This window comes from Eriocheir sinensis, chromosome 31 (assembly GCF_024679095.1).
Source record: "Eriocheir sinensis breed Jianghai 21 chromosome 31, ASM2467909v1, whole genome shotgun sequence".
Taxonomy (NCBI): domain Eukaryota; kingdom Metazoa; phylum Arthropoda; class Malacostraca; order Decapoda; family Varunidae; genus Eriocheir; species Eriocheir sinensis.
In genome coordinates, this window is record NC_066539.1 from 18227405 (window position 1) to 18246933 (window position 19529).

At 44.1% G+C, this 19529-nt stretch overlaps 2 long non-coding RNA genes across 3 annotated transcripts in view; one reads left to right on the plus strand and one right to left on the minus strand.

The window, feature by feature from the left end:
- LOC127005990 (uncharacterized) overlaps positions 1-773 on the minus strand; it is a 13937-nt gene extending 13164 nt beyond the window's left edge. For both annotated transcript variants that reach the window (XR_007759000.1, XR_007759001.1), the window contains exon 1: positions 1-773. This exon is cut by the window's left edge and continues 65 nt beyond it. This is a non-coding gene — a long non-coding RNA (uncharacterized LOC127005990).
- A 12022-nt stretch (positions 774-12795) lies between these two features.
- On the plus strand, positions 12796-18666 carry LOC127005992 (uncharacterized). Its single transcript, XR_007759003.1, has 3 exons — positions 12796-13726; positions 14289-14396; positions 15342-18666. It is a non-coding gene; the product is annotated as an uncharacterized LOC127005992 (long non-coding RNA).
- The last annotated feature ends 863 nt before the right edge of the window (positions 18667-19529 follow it).

The window sequence follows — 19529 nt, forward strand, 5'->3', positions numbered from 1 at the left end:
GCAGGTACTCCGCGGTGTTAACGATGAACTGCAATGCCCAACGTGATTAACGACACTAATGGCCATGTTTTAACGAGGATATTACAATCACTGAGTAAGATTTGGCCAGGAAGTCAAGAGACGTGTCCTTCTGTTCTTCTTCTTCTTCGTGGGTGTTTTATGGGGCTAGTTAGGCTGTGGGCCCACAGCCTCTAGAGCCCCGTCAGTGGTAGTTGTTATCAGGAGTCGTTTATTGTGTTGGCCGTCCTGTCACCAGGGCGGGAGTTAGATCCTGTCGAGTTGCCCCGACTTCTGCAGGAAGGTTTGCGTGCACTTGAGGGCGTGGAAGGCAGTGTTGGGGCTGAGGGCGTCGCTGCCCAGCAGGTCCTCTAGGGTTGGCCTGTGAATACGGAGACTGGTTAAGGATGCTTTGAGGGTGGTGCGGAGGGAGTGGAATCTTGGGCAGTGGAGGAGGAGGTGTTCTGGTGTGTCAGGTTGTGTGGGGCACCATGGGCAGTGTGGGTCTAGGACTATGTTCAGTCTGTGCAGGTGGGCGTTGAGGCGGGTGTGTCCAATCCTTAGACGAGTGATGGCTGTGTCCAGGGGGCGACTGGGGGAGAAGGGGCGCCAGTGCCGGGCGGGGGAGTGTCTGTAGCGTCCGAGGGTGAGCTGTCTGAGGTCTATCGTTAGTCTGGTGGTCCAGTGGCTGTTGGAGGACTGTCGGAGGTGGGTCTTGAGGTCACTGTGGTCCGGAGGGCTGTGAATTGGCTTGGGGGGGGGGGGTGCCAGGTTTGTTGTTTTGTTGATGTTCGGGGGGGGGGGGGGTTAGCCTTTGCAACGGCCCCCTGTGATTTTCTTTATTTCGTGACTCTTTTCTTGTCTTCTTTTCTATTCTTGGTGCTTGTTCCTTTTTTTCCAAAGTTCACTCAGAGCTTTTTTTCAATAAATTTGTATCAATGGTGTCACTGAAGAGTTCTCCCAGCCAATTTTCTTTATAAGGCTGATCAAATATCATAGATATTAATTACTACGGGTACACACCGGTGACCTGGAAAGAATCCCGCTGTGCCCAATAAAGTCCTCAATTGTACTAACTAGTCCCTGATACAAAGAGTCTGCATCAGGAAAGGTGCCCTTTGTGGCAGCATACCATGCAGGCACTGACCCAGGTGACAAGATGAGGCACTTGTGACAAAGGCACACTGAGCCTTCGTCTCCGAACAAAAGGAGCCGAGACAATGGGGAGGGTCGTCTCCAAAGCGAAATGATCACTGAGAAGATAATGAAGGAGGACAGTGCTAGCAGAGGGCAGAGACATATTGATAAGAGCCACATCGAGTCTACCACCTTGCACATGAGTTGGGACACTATCACCTGTAAGCATAATTGCATCAGTAGAGTCAAGAAGTGCCTCCCATCTAATACCATTCACATTTGAAGTCTGATGGCTACCAAGTTCTTTATATCTAGCATTGAGATCACCCATGAGTACAGTCTGTTCTTCCAAAATACAGTCAAGGAGATGTTGAACATGAAAAGCACCTGAGTGAATATATAAATTAGCAAAGAAAATTTGATCATTAGGGGTGTGCAAAGTAACAATGACAAATTCAACACCTTGACGAGAACCCTTTTCCCCTCAAACGTTTTACAAGGCCTACATAGGGGTCATGGGCCTTTCCTAGAGTTTTATTTTATTTTCTCTTACATAAACGTGAAAAAACACTTCTTAGGCGCATTTGACCTCATTTCTTGTCCTGTAGACATAACTGATATGAGAATCGTAGGCGTTTTTCAAGAATGCCGACCCAGACATTATGAAAAAAAGGCAAAATTGTGCCCGATCAGGTATTTTAGGCCAAAGTGAATTGATTTAGGCCAAACGCTTGACAAAAAGCCAAAATTGAGGTTTCATTTAGCCTCAAAAAGGTCAACTCGGTGGTTGGCTCTTTAGAATATTCGTGTATTTTAAATGTCCTTTAGCTTTACGGTTATGAGCTATATTATTGTGTTTTTATAGTCATTAATACATAGTTCGTCCGTGCGTAAGATCATTAATACACTTGGGGGAGGCACTATGGTAAATTTGGCGGGGTCAGCGCGTCGGTTCTTTCCTGGAATATTCGTTATTTAAAATGTCCTTTAGCTTTACGGTTATGAGCTATATTATTGTGTTTTTATAGTCATTAGCGTGGTTGAAATACAAAGTTTGGCGGGGGTGCGAGTTGGCGCCATTCCCGGTTGGTTCTTCTCTGGAATATTCGTGTATTTCAAGTGTCCGTTAGCTTTACGGTTATGAGCTATGTTATTGTGTTTTTATAGTCATTAATTCATAGTTCGTCCCTGCGTAAGACCATTAATACACTTGGGGGAGGCACTATGGTAAATTTGGCGGGGTCAGCGCGTCGGTTCTTTCCTGCAATATTCGTGTATTTAAAATGTCCTTTAGCTTTACGGTAATGAGCTCTATTATTGTATTTTTATAGTCATTAATTCATAGTTCGTCCCTGCGTAAAACCATTAATAAGCGTGTTTGAGATACTAAGCTTGGCGGGGAAGCCAGCGTTGGCGCCATTCCCGGGCCGACCTCCATTCCAAGCAGACGCACGGCAAGACGCTCCTCACGATGGCGCCAAATATTCACGATTATAACGCCGCAGCCCGGTTATTAGGCAATAGCACTACTTAATTAAGGTAAGATAATAGCTGGGGGGCAGAAAGGGGGCGAGGCGGTCACGTTATAAGGTTGAAGTGTGTGTGTGTGTGTGTGTGTGAGCGAGTGTGTGTTGCGAGGGTAAACTTAGATATTCCAGTGATAGTTTCTTTTTATTAATTTATTTCATATTTTCGAAGTCATTTATGGTTTGCAGTGTTTTTTTTTTATGCTTTATCGAGATTCTGGTTAACTTATTTATTTCCCTTATCACTTATCCCTTCAGTATTCCCTTCTTTATCACATTAATTATCCATATCTGTTACATTTTATCAGTAATTTATGGTTTTTAGTGTGATTTTATATCCCTGTAAGACAAACTAATTCTGACTGGCTTCGTTACTCATATTTCCCTTATTACTATACGGACCAAGCAAGTTTCAGGTAAGTTTTAATTTAATTTTATCCATATTATATTTCCACGCCGGTAAGTTTTGGTTTTATTAATAATTCGACGAGGCATGAAGACGCACACCGCTTTCTCCCTCTTAGACACGTTAATTCACCTTCAGAGCTCCCAGAAAGCCATAATTAATGTGTGAGAATATCAATACTAGTCTCCAGGAAAGCCATAATTAAGTTTAAGCCTCTAAAAGTGCTTGAAAATGGCTATAATATATCTGTGTGTGGCTTTCTTGAGTGATTTTGAGCGGGAAATGGGGGGCGTCCCTATTCTCTGCTCTGATTGGCTGTCCAGGGGCCTTGCTGTGCGCTGATTGGCTGTGAGCTCCCCGCCTTTTTTTCCTGCTCTGTGATTGGTCGCGGCACCAGGTCAGCAGCTTCCCCCTCATTGCAACTTTGGCGCCAAAATCTCGCTCCCTCACACACACGCCTCTTAACCTTCAAGACTCGTAGAAAACCATAATTAAAGTGTGCAAAGACTAAAAGTAACCTCTTGGAAAGCCACAGTAAGAGTGTAAGGCTTAAACAGGCTTGGTCGCGGTGCAAAGGACGGCTTCCCTCATAAGAATCTTTGCCGCCAATTTCTCGCACCCTCACACACACGCCTCTTAACGTTCAAGACTCGTAGAAAACCATAATTAAAGTGTGCAAAGACTAAAACTAACCTCCCGGAAAGCCATAGTAACGTTGTAAGGCTTAAAACAGGCTTGGAAATAACTATATATATATGTGTACGGACCCGACAGTTTCTCGCTCCTTCACACTCACGCCTCTAAACCTTCAAAGCTCCAAGAAAACCATAATTAAAGTGTGCAAAGACTAATTCTAACCTCCCGGAAAGCCATAGTAACATTGTAAGGCTTAAAACAGGCTTGGAAATAACTATAATATATCTTTGGCTTTGGCGGGAGAGGGCAGCGTCCCTATTCTGTGCTCTGATTGGCTGCCCGGAGCTTCCTGTGCGCTGATTGGCTGGGAGTCTTCGCGTCCACACAGCCATGGCCATCTGTCAACCCCACGCCATGGCCCCGCTGGCTCCCACTATTTCTTGCCTCCACGAGCTTGCCAGGGACTTGTGGAGTGTAATTTGAGGTGAGACAGTGCTATGAGTCATTATATTATTGCTGGGTCAATGATATAAGGGCGTAATAGGGCTGTGTGGCGTCCAGTGTTGAGGTGACCGCCGGGCAGTCGTGGCAGGGCCGTGGTTAATATATATTTTGAGGTGAGAGACTTACACGTTGTTATTTGCATGCGTGACTAACTCTACAGCTGTGTTACTGTGCTCCTGTGTGGTGTGTTACGGCTACGTCTTGAGGTGATGGTCAGGGAGGCGTGTGACGGGTTGCAAGTGTTACGCAGTGCCAATGACTGTTTGGGTACCCTAGACTAGTGTTACGTTATTATATCGTTACCTGCAACACTATACAGCTTCGTCACGGTGATGTATGGTACTGTGTTACGTCTACGCATTAAGGTGACGGTCAGGGAGGCGTGTGACGGGTTGAAAGTGTTATGCAGTGCCAGAGACTGATTTTGTATCCTAGACTAGTGTTACTTAGGTATACTTAGGTGAGTGCTGGACGCAGGCCCAAGGGCCTCTATATCCAGATCTTCAGTAACAGCTAAAAAAAAAACCTATGGTATGGACATCTGTGGCGAAACAGACAACTTTGCTTCATAGTTTAAAAACACTTCTTGATGCTGCCAGTGGCGGTCAAGTCTCTTTTCAAATGTGTAAATACTTGGGGCCTCTACTACAGAGGAGGGAAGACTATTCCATACATTTACTATCCTATTCATGTAACTGTTTTGACGGATCCTTGTGTTGCACCTCTTTTTATTCAGTTTGTATTGGTGTCCTCTTGTCACTAATTCTTCACGTACATTATAGTCAAGCACTGGAGCCACTCTGGTGTCATATATCCCCCTTGCAATCTTATAGGTCTCTATCATTTCACCCCTTAACCTCCTATACACCAATGTTGGCAAACTAAGTTCCTTTAACCTTTCTTGGTACGATAGGTGTCTAAGTCCATTTACCATTCTCGTTGATCGCCTTTGCACATTTTCCAGGGAAGTGATGTCCTTCTTTCTACTCGGACTCCATATCACATTTCCAAATTCCAGCTGTGGTCTCACCAGTGCTTTATACAATCTAATAAAATTTTCTTTATTTAAATCCACAAATGACCTTCTGATGAGTCCCATTGTTCTATTGGCTTTATTTATTTTGTCATTAATATGTTGTTCAAATGTAAGATGCTGGTCTACTATTATTCCAAGATCCTTTTCACTATCCACTCGTTCAAGACTTACAGGTTGGTCTTCCTTCTGCATAAAATATTCTCTTTCCACTTGTTGATTCCTTTGCCTTGTCACTGTCATAACCTTGCACTTCGCTGGATGGAACTCCAATAACCAATCCACTGACCAACTTTGTAGCCTGTTCAAATCCCTCTGGAGTGATCCTTGGTCCCCAGAACTTCCAGTTTCCTTAAAACATTTAGTGTCGTCAGCAAACATGTATACCGATGACTCAATATTATCTGGCAAGTCATTAATATATATCACAAACAGTAATGGTCCAATAACACTTCCCTGAGGCACTCCACTGACAACATCCTTCCACTCTGACGAGGAACCTCTAACAACCACTTTCTGTTTTCTTCTGTTTAGTAAGGCTTTAATCCAGTATACAAGTTGGTCTCCCATTCCATAGGCTTTTAACTTCATCATCAATCTGTTGTGTGGGACAGTGTCAAATGCCTTTTTTATATCTAGATACACTACATCAAGTTCTCCTCCACCTTCCAGTATTTCAGTCCATGTATCCATTACCTTTAATAACTGTAGTGTAATTGACCTCCCACTGATAAAGCCAAACTGACTCTGGCTAAACAAATTGTTTGCTGACATATGATGAACCATTTTATCTCTCACTATAGACTCCATTACTTTAGATAATATACATGTTAAGCTTACCGGTCTATAGTTGCTTGGCGTTTTCTTACAGCCTTTCTTAAATATAGCCGATATTGTAGCCTGTCTCCATATTTCATGTACCTTTCCCGTTCGAAGTGATGTATTATATAAGCTTTTCAGGGGCTCTGCAAGCTCAGAACTAAGTTCCTTTAATATCCTCGGTTGTATTTCATCTGGTCCAGGAGATTTATCCACTTTGAGATTTTTCAGTTTCTCCTTAATTTCATGAGCAGTTATCTCAACCATCTCAAGTCTACTTCCATAATTTCTGGTTGCAATGGGTGGTGGAACTGAATCAAGCTCCTCTATAAATACACTACTAAAGAAATCAGCTAGTACCTGTGCTTTCTCACCATCTGTTTTTGTCAATTCTTCTCTGTCCCCTGACTCTGATATGTATAGATCAGCTACACCCTCTTTTACCTTCACTTTACTTTTCACATATTTCCAAAAGTTTTTTTGGGTTCTCCCTTACACTTAATGAAATTTCTCTTTCCGCTGCCCTCTGCAGTTTCCTCGTCATAGACTTTGCCTTATTTCTTGCCCTGGCATATTCTTTATATTTCTGTTGATCCATGGTCTCAATATACCTTTGCCATGTTCTATGTTTCTTCCTCACTGCTTGTCGTGTCTTCATGTCAAGTGGTGTATTATATTGTCGTTGTCCTGCAGTATCAATGATCTTAATGGGGATAAATTTTTGTTTTGCTAACGGCAAATTTTCTGTGATCATCTTCAACTGTTCCTCTACATTATCTTTGCAGTGTTTGAATCCTTCTTCCCATTCGATACTCCCTAAAAATGTACGCATAGCTTCATAGTCCCCTTTATCATCATAAAACTTCTCATATGAGCGCTGGGGCACACTGTTGAAAAATTTAAGGTCTATTATAAGTACAAGTACACAGTGATCACTTTTACCAAGGGGGGACTCATATTCAATATTTGATATTATACCTTCCTCTCTGGTCATAATTAAGTCAAGTAAACTTGTCGAAACCATGCCTCTTCCTCTGGTGGCCTGTGATACATGTTGGTACATGTAAGAGTTCCTCACTGCTTCTATAAATTTATATTCCTCTGTTTCTGTGCTCCCTCCCTCTGTAGTCCAATTTTCCCAATCAATTTTGGGATAGTTGAAATCACCAACCATAAAAACGTGTGTATCCCTACCAGAATTCACTTCCACCAATAACAGTCTGAGTTTATCGTTATTTTCCTTACTACTGTGTGGGCTTCTGTATAAACACCCCATCAGTGCTTCCTCGTTCTTGTTAACTCTCATGCGTATCCATAAAGCCTCTTCAAATTCTGTGTTCATCTCCACTTGCCATGCTGATATACTCTCATGTACATATATTGCTATTCCTCTATTCTCTCTCTTTAAATATAACTTATATCCAGATATTGACATTTCTTCAGCTGTCAAGGGATATCTCAAATTTTTTGGATTAACCTCACATATAAATAACAGAAGTGGCTTGCTTATACAATGCCTTAATCTAAATCTTAACTCGATTAACTTGGTGCTCAAGACATCAGCATTTGTATACCAACACGTCATTGCTCGTATGTCTTTACTATTATTTCCTTTACTTAATTTTTTACCAACCTTCTTGCTCAAGGCGGGCCCTTTTCTTTGAAGTTGCCTTTCCCCTGCTCGGTCAAGTTTTTTGCTTCCAGTCTTAATTCATTCTCCTTTTCCCTCTGCCTCTTTGTCAAGTCGTTGGCAACATTGATCCCTGAGTATTCCTCAGTTCCCTGCAGCTTTCTAATGTTTCTGAATAGGCTTGCTTTTATGTTATTCTCTTTGAGGACTACTAGCAGTGGTCTCTTTTTCTTCTGTTCTTCAAACTTCCCCAGCCTTCGAACATAAAGTACATTTTCATCCTTATGACCAGCCACACACGTATGCAGGACACCATGTACAAAATTTAAATCAGATCCCTCCCTCTCGCTCTGAACTTTTGAATCACATTCCTCCTTTCCAAATATTATGATGTTATTACAAAACATTTCCCCACCCAAGAACACATATTTGCCAAGGCTTTTGTAGGAGTTGTGGGCATTTCCAGGGATAGTTTTATGACCCTGGTGGTAGTCTGACCCTTCTTCTGTACCAGGAACCTATAGAACCTGATGGATCCCCTCTTTGTCCTTTAGAAATAGCTGATGTGATATGGCAAAGTGTCTTGTAATACCAGCCTATAACTCTTATTCTCCTTCTTCCACAGTTGCCCTGACACAACATGTAAGGGGCAGAAACAGATTACAGCACCCAATACCTACCACGACATGCTACTACACACAATACTAGCACAGCCATACCAAGAAAACAAGGTGGACACTTTAGAACTATTGTTATGTAAAGAAGCAATAAGACTGTGAAGTCAAGAAAGACCTGATCAGAAGAATGGGGAAGAAGAAAAGAAAACTGACCTCTTTTACAATACACAGGTTACTGGACCCCTCCCTTTTACACAGACTACTACTACTACTACTACTACCATATTGCATCTTTAATCAAGAAACTTGAAACATGCATAAACAGAAGGAAAGGAAATTGAATATATGCAAGAATTTTGGAAGAATCGCTTAAAATCCGAGAAGAGACGGCAGCACTCAACCAGGCACAAGAAAATCAAGAAGTGGAGGCTCCGAACTGCACTGAACTGAACTGTAAACTTTATCAGAAGGGAGGATATTAAATATACTCAAGAATTTTAGAAGAATCGCTTAAAAATCAGAGAAGAGAAGACGGCACAACCAAGCACAAGAAGACCATTTAGAGGGGCAAAGGCAACCCTCCGAACAGAACTGGAAACAAACAGAAGGGAGGAAATTAAATATACTCAAGACTTTTAGAAGAATCGCTTAAAGTTGGAGAAGAAAAGGCAGCACAACCAGGCACAAGAAGACCATTTAGAGGGGCCGCTGCAAAGGCACTCCCTCCGAACTACACTGCACTGAACTGACCTGGTTACGGCGCCTGTGCAAGTGACCCGGGATGGAGTATTGGCGGCAGGGCAGCTCTACGAAAGGTGTGTATGTGATTTTACCTGCTGCATGGGTGTATGATAGAAAGCGAAGGTTTCCAGTACTATTATGTCAACTAGGTACTATTATTTTATGAACTGGGTACTATATTTACTATGTGCCATTACTGTTCTGTCAACTAGGTAGGTTTTCTTATATACTAACAAGGTTTTCACTTTTATCAACCATGTATTTGATTAACTGTTACCAAGGTTTTCTTTACTAATATGTTGCAAGGTTTTCATTTGTAATATATTTCCTCTTGGTTCTTCCTTCCCTTCCTTCTCTTCCCTTGTTCCTCCTTCTCTTAGTATTTTCCTCTCCCTTCTTTTCTTCCATTCTCTACATTCCTCCTCTTTCTTTCTACCCTTATTTTGTTATTTTCTTCCTTCTCTTCCTTTCCCGTCCTTTCTTCTCCTTTCCCTTCCTTTTCTTCTCTTCCTTTCCCTTCCTTTTCTTCTTCTTTCCCTTCCTTTTCTTCCTTTCCCTTCCTTTTCTTCTCTTCCTTTCCCTTCCTTTTCTTCTCTTCCTTTCCCTTCCTTTTCTTCTCTTCCTTTCCCTTCCTTTTCTTCTCTTTCTTTCCCTTCCTTTTCTTCTCCTTTCCCTTCCTTTCCCTTTCTTCTCTTCCCTCCCTCCTCCTCCTCCTCCTCCTCCTCCTCCTCCTCTTCCTTCTCCTCCTCCTCCCTTCAACCATATTCTCAGTCTTCTGTACCTACCTATATATTTGCAAGGTTTTCATTTAATATTTCAGCCGGGTATTTTGTTCTTTGCAAATTTATCACCAAGATTTACTTATAAATTACAAGGTTTTCATTAATATATCAACTAGGTATGCTGCTGCTGCCTTAAACACGCTGTAGTATTGCCTCAGCAGAATATCAAGTCCAATGGAGTTATTTCTATGTCTATATACAAAAGATTATTATTATTATTATTATTATTATTATTATTATTATTATATCCCAGTAAGGAGGTATAAGTGATAGGATTAGTTTCCCTTACCTCAGCTGACACTTCTCACTGATACATTCACTTCTGCCTCCTTTGACATGCTTCAGTAGCAGTGGGGATCATGTTTCTTAATGGTCCCTCCAAGCGAGAAAAATGAGAAAAAATCACCCCTCTCATAAACCATTTCATAATATATATCAAAGCATTTGTGATCAGTTTATGCATCATCTATTATTGGGGGTTTATATCATGGCAAAAATTTCACCGTTTGCTGGTACACGGTAAAGCCACAAATTTCACCCGTCGCTGCTACCGGGTTAATGATATGGACCTTGGTGTGACCACTTCCTTCCCTCTCCTCAGCTGCTGTGGGAGTGCTGCCCTCCACAGCCAGCAAGGGGCTGCCCTGCCCAGACCACAGCAAGAGGAGGAAGAGCTCTGCATTACTAAGTTAAGTACCTCCCTATGACATTCTGAGGGTTTGGCCTCATTTTTGCCTTCTATTCAAAACTTTTTACTTTCTAACGAACCTTAATCTTTTTCTCAGCCTGCCTCCTCCTCCTCCTCCTTCAACTTCCTTTACCTCCTTGTGTGAATCTGTCCGTCCCGAGATCCGGCGAGACCATCCCGACGTCGTAACACCCGTTTGGGAGTGGGGGGACTCATGAAGCTGGGGGCGGCAGCCCTAAGGTGCGGAGGGTTGCGCCGACACCTCCACTCCGTTTCGGCGGAATGTGGCTGGCTAGGGTGGCCTGAACCACTGTCTGGGTTGTTTGTCGTTCAGTCGGATTGAGGATCTGCCTCCCTTGAGGTGCACATGTCATAGTGGTGGCAGAAGAGTGTGTGAATGAAGCTGATGTCATCCCGACGTCGTAACACCGTTGGGCGGGGCGGGGCTCTCATGTCAAGTCTCCCCGCGGTGCACATGTCACAGAGGTGCAAAGAGCATGGCCTTCTTTCCTATCTTTTCCCCCTCCTCCTCACCCCCTCCCCTACACACCTCCTGCTGTTATATCGTCACCCTCTTAAAGTAATTGCCTAAGTCATTTTTCAGTGATTTCCATTTTTGTTAAGTTGTCTTAGATATTCAGGGTTTGAGTGTTCTAGAATTGCCTTTTTATTTCTGCCTAAATCTTAAGCCAAATGAGATGATGACAGTTCTCTTCTTGAAAAATAGAAAATAACGACTTAGGCGGTTTCTTTACGAAGGTGGCGAGATTGTATTAGGTTTTGCACCCTCTGTTTAGGGATGTGCACTAATTTTTGTCTTTTCTCTTCCCCTCCTCCTCCCCTGGCTGGCCGGGGAACGGAGGAGGAGCACTAGGACGAGGAGGTGAAGGGAAGCGGAGGGAGAGATGACTCGAGCACGAGGAGGCAAGAGACAAGAAGCAGAGACGCAGGAACAGAAAGGTGAGCTCTATCTCTTTATCCTGGATTTTTACCATTCATATTTAATTTACTTGTGACACTTTTAACCCGGCCACTGCGATTGGCATGGATTTGGCCTTCACTGGTAGCCTGGTAACATACACTCCCAGGTCTCTCTCTGGCTCTGTGGTGGATAGTGAAGTGTTTCCCATGTGGTATTGGTGTGCTGGATATCCCTTCACTGGTAGCCTGGTAACATACACTCCCAGGTCTCTCTCTCGGTCTGTGGTGGATAGTGGAGTGTTTCCCATGTGGTATTGGTGTGCTGGATATCCCCTCCCAAGGTGCAGGACTTTACATTTTTCCTCATTGAATTGTAGGAGCCACTTTTTGTTCCATTCCTGTAGCTTGGTGATGTCCTCTTGTAGGAAATCCACGGTCAAGGTGTTAATTCCTTCTCTATTGCTGTTTTGTATGGAGGTGTTCATGGAAAGCTTTGGGGCATAGGCTAAAGCTGCATATGGCCTCAGCGCTCATCTATGTCACTTTGGCCAAGTAACCCAACACCACTCTAGCAAGAATTCAGCCGCCAGGTGCCACCAAAAACAGAACTTCGCCTTGGTTTGGTTGCCTCTAACACTACCTCAGATATACACAGAGTTGTTAGCTGCTCCATATTCTCCTTCTTCTTTGTTTATAGTCCTTCCAGTCTTGATGGCGGACTTGCCTTGATGCTCCTCCATTTTGCTGGGTCCAATGCTATTCCTTCCTCTTTCTAACACTTCCAGGTCTTGTGTCACTGTTCCTCTCCATGTTATCCTTGGGTCTTCTAACTGTCCTCCCTCTAGGTACCTCAGTATCCTCCACCATCCTCAGCACTCCGCCCTCTCCTCTCTTCATGTGTTCGAATCATTGCCAGCTTCTCTGGGTCATTTTCTTAAATATTTTGGCGCCCAAGCTCACATTTTTAAGGCTTTTATAGAAGTTTCAGGCATTCCCAGGGGTGGTTTAACCCGGTAGCAGTGGGGTTGATGTTTCTTAACGGTCCCTCCAAGTGAGAAAAATGAGAAAAAATCACCCCTCACACAAACCATTTCATAATATATATCAAAGCATTTGTGATCAGTTTATGTATCATCTATTTTGGGGGGTAAATATCATGGCACAAATTTGGCCTGTTGCTGCTACCGGGTTAATGATATGGACCTTGGTGTGACCACTTCCTTCCCTCTCCTCAGCTGCTGTGGGAGTGCTGCCCTCCACAGCAAGCAAGGGGCTGCCCTGCCCAGACCACAGCAAGAGGAGGAAGAGCTCTGCATTACTAAGTTAAGTACCTCACTATGACATTATGATTTTTTGGATTCATTTTTGCCTTCTATTAAAAACTTTTTACTTTCTAACGAACCTTAATCTTTTCTCAGCCTGCCTCCTCCTCCTCCTCCTCCTTCAACTCCCTTTACCTTCTTGTGTGAATCTGTCCGTCCCGAGATCCGGCGAGACCATCCCGACGTCGTAACACCCGTTTGGGAGTGGGGGGACTCATGAAGCTGGGGGCGGCAGCCCTAAGGTGGGGAGGGTTGCGCCGACACCTCCACTCCGTTTCGGCGGAATGTGGCTGGCTAGGGTGGCCTGAACCACTGTCTGGGTTGTTTGTCGTTCAGTCGGATTGAGGATCTGCCTCCCTTGAGGTGCACATGTCATAGTGGTGGCAGAAGAGAGAGTGAGTGAAGCTGATGTCATCCCGACGTCGTAACACCGTTGGGCGGGGCGGGGCTCTCATGTCAAGTCTCCCCGCGGTGCACATGTCACAGAGGTGCAAAGAGCATGGCCTTCTTTCCTATCTTTTCCCCCTCCTCCTCCTCCACCCCCTCCCCCACACACACCTCCTGCTGTTATATCGTCACCCTCATAAAGTAATTGCCTAAGTCATTTTTCAGTGATTTCCATTTTTGTTAACTTGTCTTAGATATTCAGGGTTTGAGTGTTCTAGAATTGCCTTTTTATTTCTGCCTAAATCTTAAGCCAAATGAGATGATGACATTCTCTTCTTGAAAAATAGAAAATAACGACTTGGGCGGTTTCTTTACGAAGGTGGCGAGATTGTAATAGGTTTTGCACCCTCTATTTAGGGATGTGCACTAATTTTCGTCTCTTCTCTTCCCCTCCTCCTCCCCTGGCTGGCCGGGGAACGGAGGAGGAGCACTAGGACGAGGAGGTGAAGGGAGGCGCAGGGAGAGACGACTCAAGCACGTGGAGGCAAGAGACAAGAAGCAGAGACGCAGGAACCGGAAGGTGAGCTCTATCTCTTTATCCTGGATTTTTACCATTCATATTTAATTTACTTGTGACACTTTTAACCCGGCCACTGCGATTGGCATGGATTTGGCCTTCACTGGTAGCCTGGTAACATACACTCCCAGGTCTCTCTCTGGCTCTGTGGTGGATAGTGGAGTGTTTCCCATGTGGTATTGGTGTGCTGGATATCCCTTCACTGGTAGCCTGGTAACATACACTCCCAGGTCTCTCTCTGGCTCTGTGGTGGATAGTGGAGTGTTTCCCATGTGGTATTGGTGTGCTGGATATCCCTTCACTGGTAGCCTGGTAACATACACTCCCAGGTCTCTCTCTGGCTCTGTGGTGGATAGTGGAGTGTTTCCCATGTGGTATTGGTGTGCTGGATATCCCTTCACTGGTAGCCTGGTAACATACACTCCCAGGTCTTTCTCTGGCTCTGTGGTGGATAGTGGAGTGTTTCCCATGTGGTATTGGTGTGCTGGATATCCTGGATAATCACAAACTCATGTAGACTCAGAAAATGTAACCTTCATTAGACTAACAACAAAGTTTCTTCCAGGCAGCCAGATGGTCGATGCTGTGAAGAGGAGGAAGATGACTGCAGGAGGCGGTGTGTGTGTGTCCGGGAAGGATATGACAGCACCACCCTCACACACAGCGGGTTAAGGTACCGACTGATTTCTTTCGTTGCAATCAAAACTTTTTCATATGGATTATTATGGGTAGAGGTCTCATAGTGCTGTTGGACATGAATTCATTTAGCGTGAAGTCTTCTGCAAGTGTAAACCTTTCTAATTACAGACATATTTTAACCCGGTAGCAGCGACGGGCCAAATTTGTGGCTTTACCGTGTAGCAGCGACGGGCCAAATTTGTGGCTTTACCGTGTAGCAGCGACGGGCCAAATTTGTGCCATGATTTAAACCCCCCAAAATAGATGATACATAATCTGATCACAAATACTTTGATATATATATATATATATATATTATGAAGTGGTTTGTGTGAGGGGTGATTTTTTCTCATTTTTCTCGCTTAGAGGGACCATTAAGAAACATGATCCCCGCTGCTACTGGGTTAAGATTAACATAACATTTTGGCGCCCAAGCTTGCATATATTTGACTAGGCTTTCATGGGACTCCTGTGCCTTTCCACGGGTAGCTTTAAGACCTTGGTGGCAGTTTGACCCTTTTCAGTTTGCAGAAAATGTAAACCTTTCTCTGATTAACAAATTTTGGGGCATACTTAAATAAACCATTTCAGCACTTAAGCTCACATATTTGACAAGGGATTTCTGTGTCTTTCCACGGGTAGCTTTAAGACCTTGGTGGCAGTTTGACCCTTTTCAGTTTGCAAAAAATGTAAACCTTTCTCTGATTAACAAATTTTGGGGCATACTTAAATAAACCATTTCAGCACTTAAGCTCACATATTTGATAAGGGATTTCTGTGTCTTTCCACGGGTAGTTTTAAGACCCTGGTGGTAGAGGTAGACAACCCTTCTTTTGTACCATGAACGTAGAAAACACACTCACTGGAACTCAGTTGATCTCCTTTTTGGTGTTTTTGAAATAGTTGATGTGGAAGCGACTGACAGTACCATTTTTTCCAGGCCTGCAAGAGAGCCTAGTCAATGAAGAGGAAAAGAAGACAAGAATAAAGAATAAAGAAGACAAGAAGAAAGAAGAAAGAAGAGACAAAACAGGAGGAGGGGATTTTTTTTCTGTCTATACCTGAAGTGTCATGAATTTACTAAGGGTGTATTTAAGTCTGATATAACGCGGTGCATTTAAATAAGGTATATTTAACGGTACCAGTGTGTAGCCTACTTTTGCCTGGAGTTGGAGACGGTAAAATGCTCTCCGACTCCTTTATTGTGGTGCTGTGTGGTTTGTTTACTGCGGTGCGATGTGGTTCGTTTACTGCGGTGCAGTGTGGCTCGTTAATTAAGGTGAGGTATGGTTCGTTTATTGTGGTGCGGTATGGTTCGTTTACTGTGGTGCGGTGTGGCTCGTTAATTAAGGTGAGGTGTGGTTCATTTATTGTGGTGCGGTGTGGTTCGTTTATTGTAGTGCGGTATGGTTCGTTTACTGTGGTGCGGTGTGGCTCGTTAATTAAGGTGAGGTGTGGTTCATTTATTGTGGTGCGATGTGGCGTTGCGGGCTTTAATTTCCCTACCACTGCACCAGACAAGGGTACGGGGGAGGGGGTGGAGTCAAATTTTTTTATATCCGACTCCACACCCGTGTTAGAGAGTAAGAGTATTGATCGAATATATTTAGGTGCTGGGGGATACTGTGGCATTCTTGTCGTAGCAACCCATTCTGCTTCTGCATAATAACCCGTACTGCTGCATGACGCATAGCAACCTGTGTTTTTTTCCGCTGTTGCAACGACCCATACTGCTGCATGACGCATAGCAACTCGTGTTTTTTCTGCTGCCGCAACGACCCGTACTGCTAATGCATAATGACCTGTGCTGCTTCTGCTATTGTAACAACTCTTACTGCAATAACTTACTGCTGCTTCCATTTAAAAACATATTGTTTCCGCTGCTTCTATTTATCACAACCACCCACACTGCTGCTGCTGCCCAGGTCTTCAAACAGTGGCTTGCTTGACGTGAAGCGTTGGCCAAGCAGGTCAAGCATCATGGCAGTCACTAGAGATAAAATTCGCCTGTGCCACTGCTGCTGGGTTGTTGCCAACTTGGCAACAACCCAACTAATGAATTTTCTGATCAAAGATCAAAGAGAGGATTAGGCCTTCAGGGGACACCTCTTAAATAAAAACGCGCCTGGGACTTTTACCTCAGAGGTGGTGTGGAAAAAAAGTCCAATCACAAAAATAAGTATCTTATACTCCATGAAAGTGTCTCAGTCTTATGAGAACACAAAGGTTGAGAGGGCTCAAACATTCTGTTGTTTCCCGCATATGCTCCCATGTTAGCAGTAAGGGTACTAATTTCTGATCTCTGTACAAAACAACCAAATAATAAGGAAAAGAAAGTTGAATAAAATGTTTGCCTGCATTATCCGTCAGCAGCGTAGACGTAACAAGGGTTGAAAAAATGACTTATTTATTACAGCCGCTGGCCAACGCCTTGACCCCAGAGGCTTTGTGTTTGTCTCCGCGTCCTCCGCACTACACTGCACAGAATCTGGCGAGCCTGGGTTGTGACAGCTATTTCCCAAAGCCTCCAAGGATACCAGTCAGGCTTATGAGTGTTTTTCGTGTTGTTGGGGAAGCTCGCAAATCTACACCTGGAAATACTACTACCAACACAACCCATATGAAAGCCTTTCCTAAAACATAAAACCTCTACCAGTGCCTTACCAGACGGAACCAAAGCTTACCAAATACCCAAAAATCTCTACTATTTGTGGTTGACTCAAGGTATTGAATTTTCACTTGTTTTTTTACACTGATGTTAGTGTCCCTTATATGTCTTGTTGGGTCTGTTATTTGTTCTATATATAAGGTATTGAATTTGCACTTATTTTTTTTTATTTTTTTTTTTTTTTTTTTTTTTTGCCTATTGCGCCGGTAGGCATCTTCCCGGTGGGGCCTGATGGTCGGCCCAAGGCTTCTTCCAGGTGGGGCCTGATGGTCGGCCCAGCCCGTTCTGGCGCAGGCGAGTGTTTATAGTGGCGCCATCTTGCATTGGCTCATGCTGCCCCCAGGAACTCGTACTTGATTCGCTTGGACGGCTTCCTCTAGAGTCCGGGTTGATGGGTGGTCTTCAGGACAGCATGTGGGTAGTTTTAAGCCACTCGGCGGTGACTGAAAAATCCGAGTGGTAGCGTGAGGATTCGAACCCACGTCGTCCATCACGCGGCAAATGTGGGTCCAGTACGCTATCACTTCGGCCACCGCCTACCCATATGTTGTGTCATTGAGGGAGTGTTTGGGTCTATCATTTTTTTGTTTTGGATGCCCCTTTATGGATCTAAATAATGACATCCACCTTAAAATAAATGTATGTGTCTGTGGTCATCCCAAAGCTGAAGGTTGGCATCTACTCCACTGGTTTTCATATGTTTTCTCGGACAGTTCAGATTATTAGCAAATGTTTTTACCCGTCCGCTGTGATTGGCACGGATTTCGCCTTCACTGGTAGCCTGGTAACATGTACTCCCAGATCATTCTTTGTCTCTGTGGTGGATAGTGGAGTGCTTCCCATGTGGTATTGGTGTGCTGGATATCCCTTCACTGGTAGCCTGGTAACATATGTACTCCCAGATCATTCTTTGTCTCTGTGGTGGATAGTGGAGTGCTTCCCATGTGGTACTGGTGTGCTGGATATCCCCTCCCAAGGTGCAGGACTATATATTTTTCTTCATTGAATTGTAGCAGCCACTTTTTGCTCCACTCCTGTAGCTTGGTGATGTCTTCTTGTAGGAAATCCACAGTGAAGGGTTTAAGCAAGTGAGATTTTACCCTCCCATGACCAGTGTACAGAAGGGACCCTGTAGTTGTTTGAAGGAATATTACCGGATTGATTAACTAGATGGTACATATTAGATTAGGGCAAAATATGAGAATGGGGGCAGGAGACTGGCTTCAACTAGAGGGTATAATATAGATTGACCTTGTATTTGTTTGAAGGAATATTACTGGACTTGGGAGAGAGGGTGGAGGGAGGAGGAGAAATATTGATAATAGACGATAATGGGAGTGATATAGTGATGATGGTGGTCAATGTAATAGTGATCCTTTATATGGTGATGAAGGGAATGGTGATGGGAAGGTGATAGGTACTGGTGATGATGATGGTTATGGTGATGTTATAGTGACGGAGGGATACTTGAAATGAGGCAGTGATGGTGATGCGTTATAATGATGGAGGGAGGGATGTGGCAGGTGGCTGGATGAGAGGTGAAGGGGGAAGGGGAGGTGAGGGGAAGAGGAGGAAGCGTGGGGGGTGAATGGGGAGAGGGAGGGAATGGGTAAGAAGGGAGAAGGGAGGGGATGGGGGAGGAGATGAATACATAGGAATACATAGGAAGAACAGACACCAGAAGACCTATCAGTCTATGGCGAGGGTGTCTGTATACTACCGGTACCACTAGTAATCTACGTGTGGTTGGACAGGACAGAAAAGATGAAAGGGTGAGAGGTGGAGAGGGGTTGAGGGGTGCGAGGGCTGGCTGGGCTCTTCCCATTGTGTGGCCCCTCTTGACAGGCTGTGTGTGTGTGTGTGTGTGTGTGTGTGTGTGTGTGTGTGTGTGTGTGTGTGTGTGTGTGTGTGTGTGTGTGTGTTACTATTATCTATTAAATCATTGCATTTTTTTTTTTCAATCCATCTTATTCTTCCTTTTCTTTTCTTTCTCATTCTTCTATTTATTTATTTATATTTGGGTCAAGCCTTTGGTCACCTCAATTACTCGATCGTTCATACGGAATTAAAAAGGATTTGATCGGACACACCTGGCCACGAGAGAGAGAGAGTAATCCCCTCTCCGTTGCACTTGTCGGGGTCAAGCCTTTGGTCACCTCATTTACTCGATCGTTCATACGGAATTAAAAAGGATTTGATCGGACACACCTGGCCACGAGAGAGAGAGAGAGAGAGAGAGAGATTGACAGCCTAGGAAAACACACACACCTTCCCGTTACCTACCTCTCCTTCCTTCCCTCCCCCTCCCCCTCTTCCTTTCCTCCTCTCCTTCCCTCCTTCCTCCCTAACCCCCTCCTCCTCTGAGTAAGCAATATATGACTAACGAATGATTATGGCATTGGCTAATCACCTCCCCCCCCTTCCACGTCACGTCACGTGGGTTCAGGGGTTAGATATGAG